The sequence below is a fragment of the Nerophis lumbriciformis genome, linkage group LG15, assembly GCF_033978685.3.
Source record: "Nerophis lumbriciformis linkage group LG15, RoL_Nlum_v2.1, whole genome shotgun sequence".
In the NCBI taxonomy this organism is placed as follows: domain Eukaryota; kingdom Metazoa; phylum Chordata; class Actinopteri; order Syngnathiformes; family Syngnathidae; genus Nerophis; species Nerophis lumbriciformis.
This window is the reverse complement of record NC_084562.2, coordinates 24,002,501-24,017,224: the sequence shown is the minus strand read 5'-3', so window position 1 is coordinate 24,017,224 and position 14,724 is coordinate 24,002,501.

Genomic DNA, 14,724 nt, shown 5'->3' with positions numbered 1-14,724 from the left:
TGCACAGTTGGCATCCTATGACAGTTCCACGCTGGAAATCACTGAAAGCGGCCCGTTCTTCCACAAATGTTTGTAGAAACAGTCTCCATGCCTAAGTGCTTGATTTGATACACCGGGCCAAGTGATTAGGACACCTGATTCTCATCTTTTTGATGGGTGGCCAAAAGTGTAGTTTTGAGGGAAAAAAAATATTTTAAGTACACCTTATAGTCCGGAAAACACGGTAATTGTTTTATGAACATCTTCTCAATACTTCCATGGTTTTACTTCATATTTTTAGCATTTATGGGGATCCAAAACAGGTGTCAACAGGAAACACAAGTGTTGTTTTTTTTTTCCCTCATAAAGTGAACCCTTTTAATAGTAGTCAGAGGAGTCAGTAGCCTGGAAAGTAGTGTTGTTGGAAAAGAGCCAACAGGCGGTCATTGTTGTCTAAAATAAGCGGCGGAGGAAGTGAGCCCTCCTCGCAGTGAGCGTGTCCAGATGGTGGCCAAAGTGTCAACATTTGGTGTAAGCACCATTGTTGTCACTCTTCATCTCAGATGTGTCTTTTGGGCTTTCCATGTTTGACATCAGCCATGTGGCCCAGTTTTTGAAAAAAATTGGGCCGCTCTCAGTGATTTTCAGCGCGGAACTGTCATAGGATGCCACCTGTGCAACAAAATCCAGTCGTGAAATTTCATCGCTCTTAAATATTCCAAAGTCAACTTTATCATAAGAAAAGTGAAGAGTTTGGGAACAACAGCAACTCAGCCGCCAAGTGGTAGGCCACGTAAACTGACAGAGAGGGGTCAGCGGATGCTGACGCGCATAGTGCAAAGACTTTCTGCACGGTCGGTTGCTACAGAGCTCCGAACTTCATGTGACTTTCCAATTAGCCCACGTACAGTACGCAGAGAGCTTCATTGAATGGGTTTCAGCTATTTGTGGTTCTATCGCTGTTTTTTAAATGCACTGTGAGGTTGTTTGTTCAATGTAAAGTGCCTTTACAAATAAGATGTCAGGTTCAAACACCGATGACATCTATTAGACAAGACGAGAAGCAAAGGAAATCCAACAGAGACAGGATTAAATTGAGCTCAAGAGGAGAGCGCGTAGACCTGTACCCTTGTAGTGTCGTCCCACGCTCTGACGAGGGTGTTCCACGCCTCCACTTTTATTTGGGCCTTTTCTTGTTACATAGCATTACATTACAATACGCAGCTGCTCCTAAGGGGAGGTGGTCATAAATAGCTGTTGCACTCAGTCATAAAGAGTTCAAAGAAAAGATGCCTAGAGCGAGGTCAGGTCTTGCTTCCTCTCCGCTTTGTAGATCTCGGGTCATGAAAAGGTCTTCCTGTGGCTGTCCAATAGATCCACGTCGCATCCCATCGCCCACAGTGGAGGTTTACAAGCGGCAGGCCTTTTGCTTGATAAGGACAAAGACAGCTTTTGTCTTCTCGCAGGGCAGCCTGAACTAATGGGAAAACAAGTTGTGTGATAACTTATATACAATTATTCTGACGAAAATCTATTATTATTAATCTATTATTTTAATGCCGTGAGCTAAAATGAGTTTGACACCGCTGTTTTAATAACATAGCCTGTATACTTGCCGCTTTACGGGCTGAAAGGTGTTTTAAAGAGAAAGCGTCGGTTCTGAAGTTTCCTCTCCTTCGCTTTCCTCCTTCACAGTTGCCGTACCTAAAGAACAAAAGTGGTTGACTGGGTGGGGGACATGGTCGTAAAGCCAAATTGATGCGACTTTTTAAACCAAAGCACCGATATTACATGTTGTGTAGACAAAGGGACGCGTTTAGATACGGATTAAAAATCGTTACATGACCCCTTTAAGTTGCATTGTAGTATCTGCTATACTACGAAATAACATGTTTTTCCATATGGTGGGAGAGTGCATTCCTTTGGAGCAAGCAGACAGTTCTCGTCAACAGTGGCCCATCATTGTGGGCAAGTAATAAAGTGTGGGATATCTTATATCTTATACAGTCTGTAGAACGCTCTCCCTGACCACCTGAGGGTACCACAGACTGTGGATGCTTTTAAAAAAGGCTTAAAAACCCTTCTTTTTAAAAAAGCCTTATTTTAGATATATGCAAAATAGTTCTAGCTATTAGGCTGTTCTAGTTGTTATTTTTACGTATTTTTATTATCATTGTATTATTTTTTTTAATACCCTGTAGCACTTTGAGGTTGTTTGCTCAATGTAAAGTGCTTTTTACAAATAAAATATATTATTATTATTATTATTATTATTCCTGAGATAGGCTCCAGCACCCCCCGCTACCCCAACAGGGACAAGCGGTAGAAAATGAATGGATGGATATCTTATATTCCACAAGAAAGGACCCTTAAGGGTCCAGGAGTCTGGCCCGTTCTCCATGAGTACCAGACACCATGCCTAAGATACTGTCAACGGGTAGTTATGACCTAAGCCAGACGGTTAGGTAAATAAGTACATTTAATACATGTAGCACTAAATTTGACCAATAGAGGGCGATATTGCTCCACCTTAGGTTTAATTGTGATGAGTCTCAAACATTGTGTGCAATGTTTGCTGTCGATGTTGTTTAAATCTCGCACTGATGGCTTCATCTTGAAGTTTGAAGGTGGATTTGTTGGAAATGTCTGACTGCTCTCGACCAGTAGAGGGCGATATCGCTCCACCTTGGGTATAATTGTGGTGAGTCACAAACATTGTGTGTAATGTTTGCTGTCGACGTTGTTTAATTTTTTATATGCGTGAACATCTGTAGTTTATTGTGCAAATGTACTAACGCAAAACTTTCTATTTTATTTGTGTAAAATGCAAAATGGACTTTGCGTATGTAAAATACACAATTGACGTATTACTTTTGCGATGTTTTATTTTATGTTTATATTTTCAGTTTTAGAAACCTGAATGAAGGAAGGAGTGTAAAGAAATAAACCCCAAGGAAAATAATTTTGTAGCCAGCGCTGCCTGCAGGAGCAAAAGTCACCGCCTCTGTCCATGGTGCTGAGGACAGAGCACCATCAGACGGGGGCGTGGCAGTGCTGACGGCGAGACACAGCTGGCGGGTGATTAGATTTCAAAGGTGGTACGTGTTAATCTAATCATCTGTTGTCTTTAACAGCGAGCGGCCGGGAGCAGAAGGGGAGAGAGGATATGGACGTGACTGAAAAGTCACGTTCTGCGAGAGAAAAACTTTCGATTAAAAACATATGATCATTAAAACTCTGCTAAAACCTGCACGCTTGGATCCTGTGAAGTGTCTGTCAGTGGGACCGCTAGGAAGCGACTTCCACGAGGATCGATCCTCAACAAATCTTCTGGAGCTTCTGTTTCTTCATACTGTTAACTGTCTGGGTGCACACGCTGGGGCAGAATAATGAATGTATTGATAGTGCAGTGTGAAAGCCGATGTGTTTACTTTGTAAATTTAAAAGGGAACATTATCACCAGATCTATGTAAGCGTCAATATATACCTTGATGTTGCAGAAAAAGACCATATATTTTTTTAACCAATTTCCGAACTCTAAATGGGTGAATTTTGGCGAATTAAACGCCTTTCTATTATTCGCTCTCGGAGCGATGGCGTCACATTGGGAAGCAATCCGCCATTTTCTCAAACACCGAGTCAAATCAGCTCTGTTATTTTCCGTTTTTTTCGACTGTTTTCCGTACCTCGGAGACATCATGCCTCGTCGGTGTGTTGTCGGAGGGTGTAACAACACGAACAGGGACGGATTCAAGTTGCACCAGTGGCCCGAAGATGCGAAAGTGGCAAGAAATTGAACGTTTGTTCCGCACACTTTACCGACGAAAGCTATGCTACGACAGAGATGGCAAGAATGTGTGGATATCCTGCGACACTCAAAGCAGATGCATTTCCAACGATAAAGTCAAAGAAATCTGCCGCCAGACCCCCATTGAATCTGCCGGAGTGTGTGAGCAATTCAGGGACAAAGGACCTCGGTAGCACGGCAAGCAATGGCGGCAGTTTGTTCCCGCAGACGAGCGAGCTAAACCCCCTATCGACCCTAGCTTCCCTGGCCTGCTGACATCAACTCCAAAACTGGACAGATCAGCTTTCAGGAAAAGAGCGCGGATGAGGGTATGTCTACAGAATATATTAATTGCTGAAAATTGGGCTGTCTGCACTCTCAAAGTGCATGTTGTTGCCAAATGTATTTCATATGCTGTAAACCTAGTTCATAGTTGTTAGTTTCCTTTAATGCCAAACAAACACATACCAATCGTTGGTTAGAAGGCGATCGGCGAATTCGTCCTCGCTTTCTTCCGTGTTTTCGTCGGTTTCGCTTGCATACCGTTCAAACCGATATGGCTCAATAGCTTCAGTTTCTTCTTCAATTTCGTTTTCGCTACCTGCCTCCACACTACAACCATCCGTTTCAATACATGCGTAATCTGTTGAATCGCTTAAGCCGCTGAAACCCGAGTCTGAATCCGAGCTAATGTCGCTATAGCTTGCTGTTCTTTCCGTCATGTTTGCTTGCGTTGGCTTCACTATGTGACGTCACAGGAAAATGGACGGGTGTTTATAACGATGGTTAAAATCAGGCATTTTGAAGCTTTTTTTTTAGGGATATTGCGTGATGGGTAAAATTTTGAAAAAAACTTCGAAAAATATAAGCCACTGGGAACTGATTTTTAACGGTTTTAACCATTCTGAAATTGTGATGATGTCCCCCTGTTACGTCTTGGACGCATGGCTGCGATTGTTGTGTTCCTTCCAAGGCAGGAGACAAGTAGGAGCGGAGTGCAGGTAAGATTTTAAGTATATTTAATAAATAAAAAGCAGGACAAAAATACAAAACAGAGGACGCTAGCAAGCGTGGAGCTAAACAAAAAACCCAAAATGTCACCAAGGGTGATAAACAAGGAATGCTAGCGTGCACAAACTTACTATGAGGAGAAAACCAGGGGAAACGTAAATGTTGCGTAGAGCAAACATTGACCGGTTGGTCCGATGGTAGTGAACCAATATTGAAATGCTACAGTGCCTCACAGTATTGTCGAGCCAGAAGATTGTGCCCTCGCGAAAACCCCTGTCGGCGATGCACAGCCGACCTTCTGGACCGCACAATTTTTGGAGGACTTAAAAGCCAGGTTTGTGCGGTACCAGCCCACAGCAGGCTCGGACCTTCCCTCTCCGCCTCGACCGCCGGTTCCGGCTCTCCGACCGGCGAGGCCACCGCCGCCTTAGCTCCTCCCGGCTCGGCCGCCGGTTCCGGCTCTCCGACCGGCTAGGCCACCGCCGCCTTCGCTCTTCCCGGCTCGGCCGCCGGTTCCGGATCTCCGACCGGCGCGGCCACTGCCGCCATCTTCCCCGTCGCCTGCTGTGCATCCTGTCCCGGCTCCACGGCAATCGCCTGTGCCAGCGCGTCGACCACCGGTTCCCACACCGCGTCGCAGGCCAGTCGAAGCCCCGCGTCTTACGCCGGTCGCGGCGCCACGACGACCAACACCGGCTGAGTGCCCAGCACCCGTTCCTGCTCCAAGGCAGCTTCCAGCAGCTGCACCACGGCTGCTATCCCTTCCAGCACCCGCTCATCCTGCCAGTCCGGCGAAGGCTCCAGTGGAGCCCACCGTGATGTCCTTCCTGGCCTCCTGCTGGGACTCGGCGAGGGACGTGTCGTTTTCCTTCCTCCTGGCCCCCTTCCGCCCGTCCCTGGTTTTCGCACCGGGGGACATAAAAAACCTAGAACTCCTTCTCCCAGTGGTGGACGGCGTCTGGCATCCGCCTAGTGGAGGGGGGGCTACTACCAGCAGCAGTGCAGCCAAGCACACGCCGCTGTCATCCCCGCCATCGTCTCCTCCCACGGAGACATCATCGTCTCTTTCCCCGGCGCCGCCACCTTCATCTTCTCTGGCGCGCCTTCGCACTGTGCGGACATCTTCCGCGTCACCGGTGGGACTCCGCATGACACCGCCATCTTCCTGGTCGGCAGCGGATCCACCCACAACCACATCGTCTCTGGCGGGCTTTCGCAGGGCGCCGCCATCTTCATGGTACATGGACTTGGCCACGCCCCGATGCAAGATGGCGCCAGTATGTGCTTTGGCCTGCCGTCTCTCGCTGTCAGCTCTGTTCGTTTTTGTGTTTTTTGCGTCTATTTTCGTCTCTGTCAGCTCACTGCTTGTGTATGACCGCCAAACACTGTTGGATCTTTGCCCCTCTCCCACTGATATGATCAACTTCGACGTTGGTTTTTCGACGTCCCAGTCAGCTTTTTCACCTGGCCGGATTCCTGCCTTCCTTTCCCGCCCCCTGGCTCCTCTCCCCCGGCGGAAGCGTCTCCGGCGCCGCGGTAAACGTGGCGGCCAGCTGGTGAAAGTTAGGGCACTCCTGGCCCGGCTTCCCGTGGCTCCCCGAAGGATGAATGGTGCGGTATCCGGTCTCCTCCTGCACCCACGCTCGCTCGATCCGATCGGCTCCTGGCTGGTTCCTATCGTTGGTTTGGAGGAAGAAGCTTGCCGTCGTCGCTCCTGCTGTCCCCGCCCCCGGAGGCGCGGGGTGGATCACCGCCACCTGCGGGCTGTGTGTCGGGCCCCACCCGGATTAATTGCGGCCTTGGACGTGCTGGCCCCCGCCAGGTTCGGTCTTGTGAACGCAAGATCTTTGACAAACAAAACTTTTATCCTGAAGGATTTCTTCACTTCCCGCGGACTGGACTTCCTCTGTGTGACGGAGACATGGCTGAGAGCCGGTGAGTCCGCCCCTCTTAATGAACTTCTGCCTTCGGAGTGTTCCTACTTTAATTCCCCACGGCCGTCCGGTCGAAAAGGAGGAGGATTAGCAGTCGTTTTTAAAAATGACTTTAAATGCCGTCAGATCCGCCTACAATCCTCCTTTTCAAGCTTCGAACTGTGCATGTTTGAACTGGGTCTTTCTGATGTCGTCCTGTGTGCCGTCATCTATCGACCACCCAAGTACCACAAAGACTTTATAACTGACTTTTCTGAATTTCTGGCTGAAATCCTGCCCAAATATGATCGTGTCCTTATTGTGGGTGATTTTAATATTCACACCTGCTGTCCAGATGAGCCGCTTTCCAGGAGCTTCCTGAATATAATCGACTCATTTAACTTTGTACAGTCTGTGTGTGGTTCTACACATGAACGCGGGCATACACTCGATTTAGTGCTCTCGTATGGTTTGTGTGTTTTTAATTTGGACATTTGCGACGCTGTGTTCTCTGATCACATGCCGATCCTGTTTGATATTGCCACGCAGTGTCCAGTTAAATTGTGCGCACCGCCCCAACGCTCTCGCATGTTTAATTCTTCGTCTCCTGCTCGGTTCTCCTCTATTTTTTTGACTCTTTGTGATGATAATTCTGCAGCATCTGTGTGTCTGAATACTGAAGAGTTGGTTTCTGGGTTCAACTCTATCTGTTCACAAACACTGGACACGATCGCGCCTTTCAAATGCCGCCGCGCTAAAGCCACGCCTCAACCCTGGTTGAATGACGTCACTCGGGCTGCAAGGCGCGTATGTAGAAGAGCAGAGAGAAAATGGAAAAAAGACAGGCTGCATGTGTCCTTTGCCATTTTTAAAGAAAGCCTGTTTTCCTTTCAGATGACTGTAAAAGCAGAAATGAATATATATCTATCTCAGATTATATCTTCTAACTGTAACAACCCCAGAGTTCTGTTTAAAACTATTAACACTGTCATTGATGCTCCCAAATCTGCTGGTTTTGATGCTTCTTTTGAATTCTGTGAAAATTGTCTCCATTTTTTCACTGACAAAATTGTGTCAACTAGAGCCAGTCTATCTCAGCCTTCATATGACCCTTCTGTTCCCCTGCATTTCTCTTCTGTTTTCCATCAGTTTGAGCCGGTGTCCTTTTCTTTTTTAAGTGACACAGTTAGTCATATGAAGCCCTCTGGTTCTCCTGCAGATGCCCTCCCACCTCGCCTGTTTAAGGAGGTACTTGCTACTATTGGATCAAGTGTCCTTAACATTATCAATAGTAGCCTCTCTTCTGGAATAGTTCCAGTAGAGTTTAAACATGCAGTGGTACGACCTCTACTTAAAAAACCCAGCCTCGACCCCTCTCTCCTCTCTAACTTCAGACCTATCTCTAATCTTCCATACATTTCCAAAATATTAGAGAAGGTTGTCTACAGTCAGTTGCTGCCCTTCTTAGAGGATAATGGTATCACTGAGCTGTTCCAGTCCGGTTTTAAAGCCCTCCACAGCACAGAGTCAGCGCTTCTAAAAGTTTTTAACGATATCCTCCTGTCCACTGATTCTGGTAAATATGTTGTCCTGGTGCTTTTAGATCTGTCTGCTGCGTTCGACACCGTCGACCACGCCACCTTAATCACTCGTCTTGAGAACTGTGTGGGCATTAAGGGCGCCGCCCTCAACTGGTTCCGGTCGTACCTAACCGACAGGAGTTTTTGTGTAAAAGTAGACAGTTTTATGTCGTCCACAGCTCCTTTACCACATGGGGTCCCCCAGGGTTCAATCCTTGCCCCAATTTTATTTGCGCTTTACCTTCTCCCCCTTGGTTCTATTTTTAGGAAGTACAGTATTGCATTTCATTTTTATGCCGATGATTGCCAGATTTACTTTCCCATGGCACAAAATAACACGGTTCAAAGTCTTATTGACTGCCTGCACGACATCAAAGTCTGGCTTTCAGCTAACTTCCTGAGCCTAAATGAAGACAAAACAGAAGTTATGTTGTTCGGTCCAAGTCGCTCTCCCTCCCCCAACGTTGACCTCGGCACTCTGACCCCGTATCTCAGCGACTCTGTCACAAACCTGGGGGTAAAGTTTGACTCAGATTTTAAATTCGAAAAACAAATCAGCAGCGTCGTTCAAAAAAGCTTTTATCAATTACGCCAAATAGCGAAAGTGAAACCGCTTTTATCAAGACATGATCTTGAGAAATTAATCCACGCTTTTATCTCGACTCGTCTTGATTACTGTAATGCCCTGTATGTTGGCATTAGCCAGGCCTCCCTCGCCCGCCTGCAGCTCGTGCAGAACTCTGCTGCTCGTCTGCTAACACAGACCCGCAGACGTGAGCACATCACCCCTATTTTAGCGTCCCTTCACTGGCTCCCTGTGCGTTACCGAATACATTTTAAACTCCTTTTATTTGTTTTTAAATGTCTAAACAACCTCGCGCCAACCTATCTCTCCGACCTCCTTCAGCCTTACTGCCCCACCCGATCCTTAAGATCAGCCGATCAGCTGCTGTTGACGGTCCCTGACACAAGGCTGAAGCTTAGAGGTGACAGAGCTTTCGCCGTTGCTGCTCCCAAGCTCTGGAACGACCTACCCCTGAGTGTTAGACAAGCCTCCTCTCTTCCTGTTTTTAAATCTCTCTTAAAAACATACTTTTATTCCATGGCTTTTAACACTGAGTGATATCCATCCTGCAATGGCGCCCCATAATACACCTGCTGTGATCCTGTTTTTATGTTTTTATGTTTTTATTAATTCTATTTTAATTATTTATTTTTTATCATGTTCTGTTTGTGTTGTGTTGTGTTTGCTCGGTACTCGTTTTATCTTTTAACCTGCTCATTGTACAGCACTTTGGCTACCCCTGTGGTAAATTTTAAATGTGCTTTATAAATAAAGTTGATTTGATTTGATGATTTGATGGTCATCATCATCGTCACAGGCTGCGCGACCTCCTCCTCATCCGTCAAATATGTGGCGGTGTTATGGACTTCATCCGCGCTGTCGGCAGCGATCTGCAGAACCTGCGTGTGGACCTTCGCAGCTGTTGGTGCTCAGGTACCACGCGCTTCCGCCTCCTTGTCGGCCACTAATGTGGCCGTTCCGTGGTCGCCCGCCTCGCCAGTTCCAGCGGCGGTCAACGCGTCGCCGCCACCTCACTTTCCCTCGCTGGCTGCGGGGACACTTGGCCTGGCGACCCTCCGCCATGTCCTCCCTCCTCCCTCCCGTAATTTTTGGACTTATTTCCGTTCTTGTTTCCAGGGAACATCTGGAATCTGTTCCTTGAGGGGGGGGGGGTCCTGTGACGATCTGTCACTTCATTTCGGTTTGTTTCCATGTTTTTGTATTTACTTCCTGTCAGTGCTCTTATTTTGTTATATTTCCTGTTGGTTCCGCTGAGCACTGTTTTCTCCTCACCTGCCGGTGATTGGCAGCCGGTCCACACCTGCTGCCAATCAGCAGATGCCTATTTATGTTTTCACTCGAGCACTCCTCAGTGCTCGACGATAGACTATGTTAGGAACTGTTGTATGCAAGACTGCTACATTTCTTTGTTGTTTTATTATTAAAATCATCTTACCTGCTCATCCTCCTCCTGGTTCTTGCATCTTGGGGTCACACAAACGGCAGCCATGCGAGTTCCTCACACCCCCTTTAAAACTCTGTTAAAACCTGCACGCTTGGATCCTGTGAAGTGTCTGTCAGTGGGACCACTAGGAAGCGACTTCCACAAGGATCAATCCTCAACAAATCTTCTGGAGCTTCTGTTTCTTCATACTGTTAACTGTCTGGGTGCGCACACTGGAAAGGAGTAGCAGGGGCAGAATAATGAATGTATTGATAGTGCAGTGTGAAAGCCGATGTGTTTACTTTGTAAATTTAAATAAACGCAGTCTCAAAGGAATTCCACATTTTGATGTCCGGCCCCTGAAGCCCTTGGGCTCTTGAATCCGCGGCCCTCTTCATTATGTACTTGAATAGCCCTGAAATACACTAGAACAATAAAAAAATACCCTCTTTTATGAGCTACCGTAGAAATAAACGGACTATCACAATCCGAGGAAAACACATTTTCATCAAATATTAATCATTTATGTTCATTTTGAAGACAGAACTCGCCAGATAAGCATAGGTTGTTTTTTCCCCCCTGTGCTTTCTTTTTTATTATTGATTCCTCCCACACCACCAGGTACATGTATGAACATTACAGTAGGAGTTGTTGCATTGTCGTAAAACACACAAGAGTTTTATCCTTATTAGAATCTGCACCTTTCCAAGAATCCTGAACCTAGGTGTTGATATCAGCCGCTGGAGGGCTTTGGCACGATATCGTTGTGCAACACGGTATGAGACAACGAGGAAGGAGTGAAACTGCTGCAAGGTGTGTAGTATTGCCTCATTTTTACCTCAGTTAAGCTTTTAGATGTCACTTCTGGATTATACGCTATATTGCCAAAAGTTTTTGGCCGCCCATCCAAATGATCAGAATCAGGCATACTTGCCAACCCTCCCATTAATGGCGCCTTCACAGATGTGTAAGTTACCCATGTCTTGGGCACTAATACACCCCCATACCATCACACATGCTGGCTTTTACACTTTGCGCCTAGAACAATCCGGATGGTTCTTTTCCTCTTTGGTCCGGAGGACACGACGTCCACAGTTTCCACAAACAATTTGAAATGTGGACTCGTCAGACCACAGAACACTTTTCCACTTTGTATCAGTCCATCTTAGATGAGCTCAGGCCCAGCGAAGCCGACGGCGTTTCTGGGTGTTGTTGATAAACGGTTTTCGCCTTGCGTAGGAGAGTTTTAACTTGCACTTACAGATGTAGCGACCAACTGTAGTTACTGACAGTGGGTTTCTGAAGTGTTCCTGAGCCCATGTGGTGATATCCTTTACACACTGATGTCGCTTGTTGATGCAGTACAGCCTGAGGGATTGACGTGCAGTGATTTCTCCAGATTCTCTGAACCCTTTGATGATATTACGGAGCGTAGATGGTGAAATCCTTAAATTCCTTGCAATAGCTGGTTGAGAAAGGTTTTTCTTAAAAAATGCTCACGCATTTGTTGACAAAGTGGTGACCCTCGCCCCATCCTTGTTTGTGAATGACTGAGCATTTCATGGAATCTACTTTTATACCCAATCATGGCACCCACCTGTTCCCAATTAGCCTGCACACCTGTGGGATGTTCCAAATAAGTGTTTGATGAGCATTCCTCAACTTTATCAGTATTTATTGCCACCTTTCCCAACTTCTTTGTCACGTGTTGCTGGCATCAAATTCTAAAGTTAATGATTATTTGCACACACAAAAAAAATGTTTATGAGTTTGAACATCAAATATGTTGTCTTTGTAGCATATTCAACTGAATATGGGTTGAAAATGATTTGCAATTCCTTGTATTCCGTTTATATTTACATCTAACACAATTTCCCAACTCATATGGAAACAGGGTTTGTAATATGCATCAATAAAGTAGCTTATCTTTCTTTCTTTTTTTATTTTGACAGAAAAAAAAGACACGTGCTGCATGCAATTATACATATTTTAAACTTTATCCATCTAATAATGCAAGAGATATTATATTATCATACATTCGAAACCTTTTTGGGGTAAAAACATACATAAATATCTACTTAGCCTTATGATTTTAAAGCAAGTTATCCATCAAATTGTACACTGTAAACATGACAATATATTTTCTTTAAAAACAGCTACCGTAAGAAAAGAACTGTGGTACCATTTTTACATTTACAGTAATACACTGTGAAAACAGCAACCATATTTTTTTTATTAATTTTAATAAATTTTACATTAAAATAGTATGTGACCATTTTACTGTAAATTTTATGGTAAAATTCTGCCATTTTTTTTTTTTACCACAAAATCCAGGGATTTTTGTTTTTCTTACAGTGTAGGTAAAATATACATTTACTAATCAATGCATAGGTGACAATATCATGCGACTGATCCTTATACATGTATGCATGCGGCTCTTTAGCGCCGCCCTGGTGGCTCTCTGGAGCTTTTTCAAAAATGTATGAAAAATCATACTTGCCAACCCTCCCGAATTTTCCGGGAGACTCCCGAAATTCAGCGCCTCTCCCGAAAACCTCCCGGGACAAATATTCTCCCGAAAATCTCCCGATTTTCAGCCGGAGCTGGAGGCCACGCCCCCTCCAGCTCCATGCGGACCTGAGTGAGGACAGCCTTTATTTAACAACGGGAGGACAACAGGGTGACAAGAACTAAATCATCCATACTAGAGACAAATTGTATTATTATGTTTATCTTACCTAAAAATAAATATATTTATTAATTAAAAAAAACAAAATACATTTTTACTATATTTTGCTAAAAACATCAAAATTAATTGTATTTTTATTTGTATTTTTTCTGACTCCTTATTACATCCAGCCATATAATTAAAATAAACATATTTGAAATAATTCATTTTAAATATCATAATAATTCATTTAAAATGACCATATTTAATTATTAAAAATAATTGCTTGTTTATCAACAACTTTAGCATTTTATTCATTACATTTTGAAGCTCTCAGAAGCCAAGTTATGTTATATTCCTTAATATTTATTTATGCAAGTTTGAAGTATCGATTATCTAAACACAGTTTTGTTTGCATATTTTCAAGATATATATATATATATATATGTATGAAATACTTGACTTGGTGAATTCTAGCTGTCAATATACTCCTCCCCTCTCAACCACGCCCCCAACCACGCCCTGCCCCACCCCCGTGCCACACAGCAATGCATCATCAGAGAGGGTGTTCAGCATGGTTAGAAAGATAGTGACAGAGAATAGAACAAGGATGGACAATTCAACCCTTAACTCAACAATGAGTAGATGAGTGTTATGTGTGTGTATATGTGTAAATAAATGAACACTGAAATTCAAGTATTTCTTTTATATATATATATATATATATATATATATATATATATATATATATATATATATATATATATATATATATATATATATTTATATATATATATATATATAGCTACATCCTGAAAATATGCAAACAAAACTGTGTTTAGAAACTTGCATAAATAAATCTTAAGGAATATAACATAACTTGGCTTCTGAGAGCTTCAAAATGTAATGAATAAAATGCTAAAGTTGTTGATAAACAAGCAATTATCTTAATAATTAAATATGGTCATTTTAAATGAATTATTATGATCATTTAAAATTAATTATTTCAAATATGTTTATTTTAATGTATAATTCTAATGCCTGGATGTAATAAGGAGTCAGAAAAAAAATACAAATAAAAATACAATTAATTTTGATGTTTTTAGCAAAATGTAGTAAAAAAAAAGTTTTTATTTTATTTTTTTTAAATTAATAAATATATTTATTTTTAGGTAAGATAAACATAATAATACAATTTATCTCTCGTCTGGATGATTTATTTCTTGTCACCCTGTTGTCCTCCCGTTGTGAAAAAAAGGCTGTCCTCACTCAGGTGCTGAAAATCGGGAGATTTTCGGGAGAACATTTGTCCCGGGAGGTTTTCGGGAGAGGCGCTGAATTTCGGGAGTCTCCCGGAAAATTCGGGAGGGTTGGCAAGTATGCCCCTTGCTCTTCCAACATGACTGTGCACAAGTGCACAAAGCAAGGTCCTTAAAGACATGGGTGACAGAGTCTGGTGTGGGTGAACTTGACTGGCCTGCACAGAGTCCTGACCTGAACCCGATATAATTAGAACGGAGACTGAGAAAATTCCTATAAACACACTCCGCAACCTTGTGGACAGCCTTCCCAGAAGAGCTGAAGCTGTAATAGCTGCAAAAAGGTGGACCCACATCATATTGAACCCTATGGGTTAGGAATGGGATGGCACTTCAAGTTCATATGTGAGTCAAGGCAGGTGGCCAAATACTTTGGGCAATATAGTGTATCTCCGAATAGGGATTTTAATGTCACCTTGACGACTATTTCTAATGTCTTTCTTTCCTCTGTTAGTATA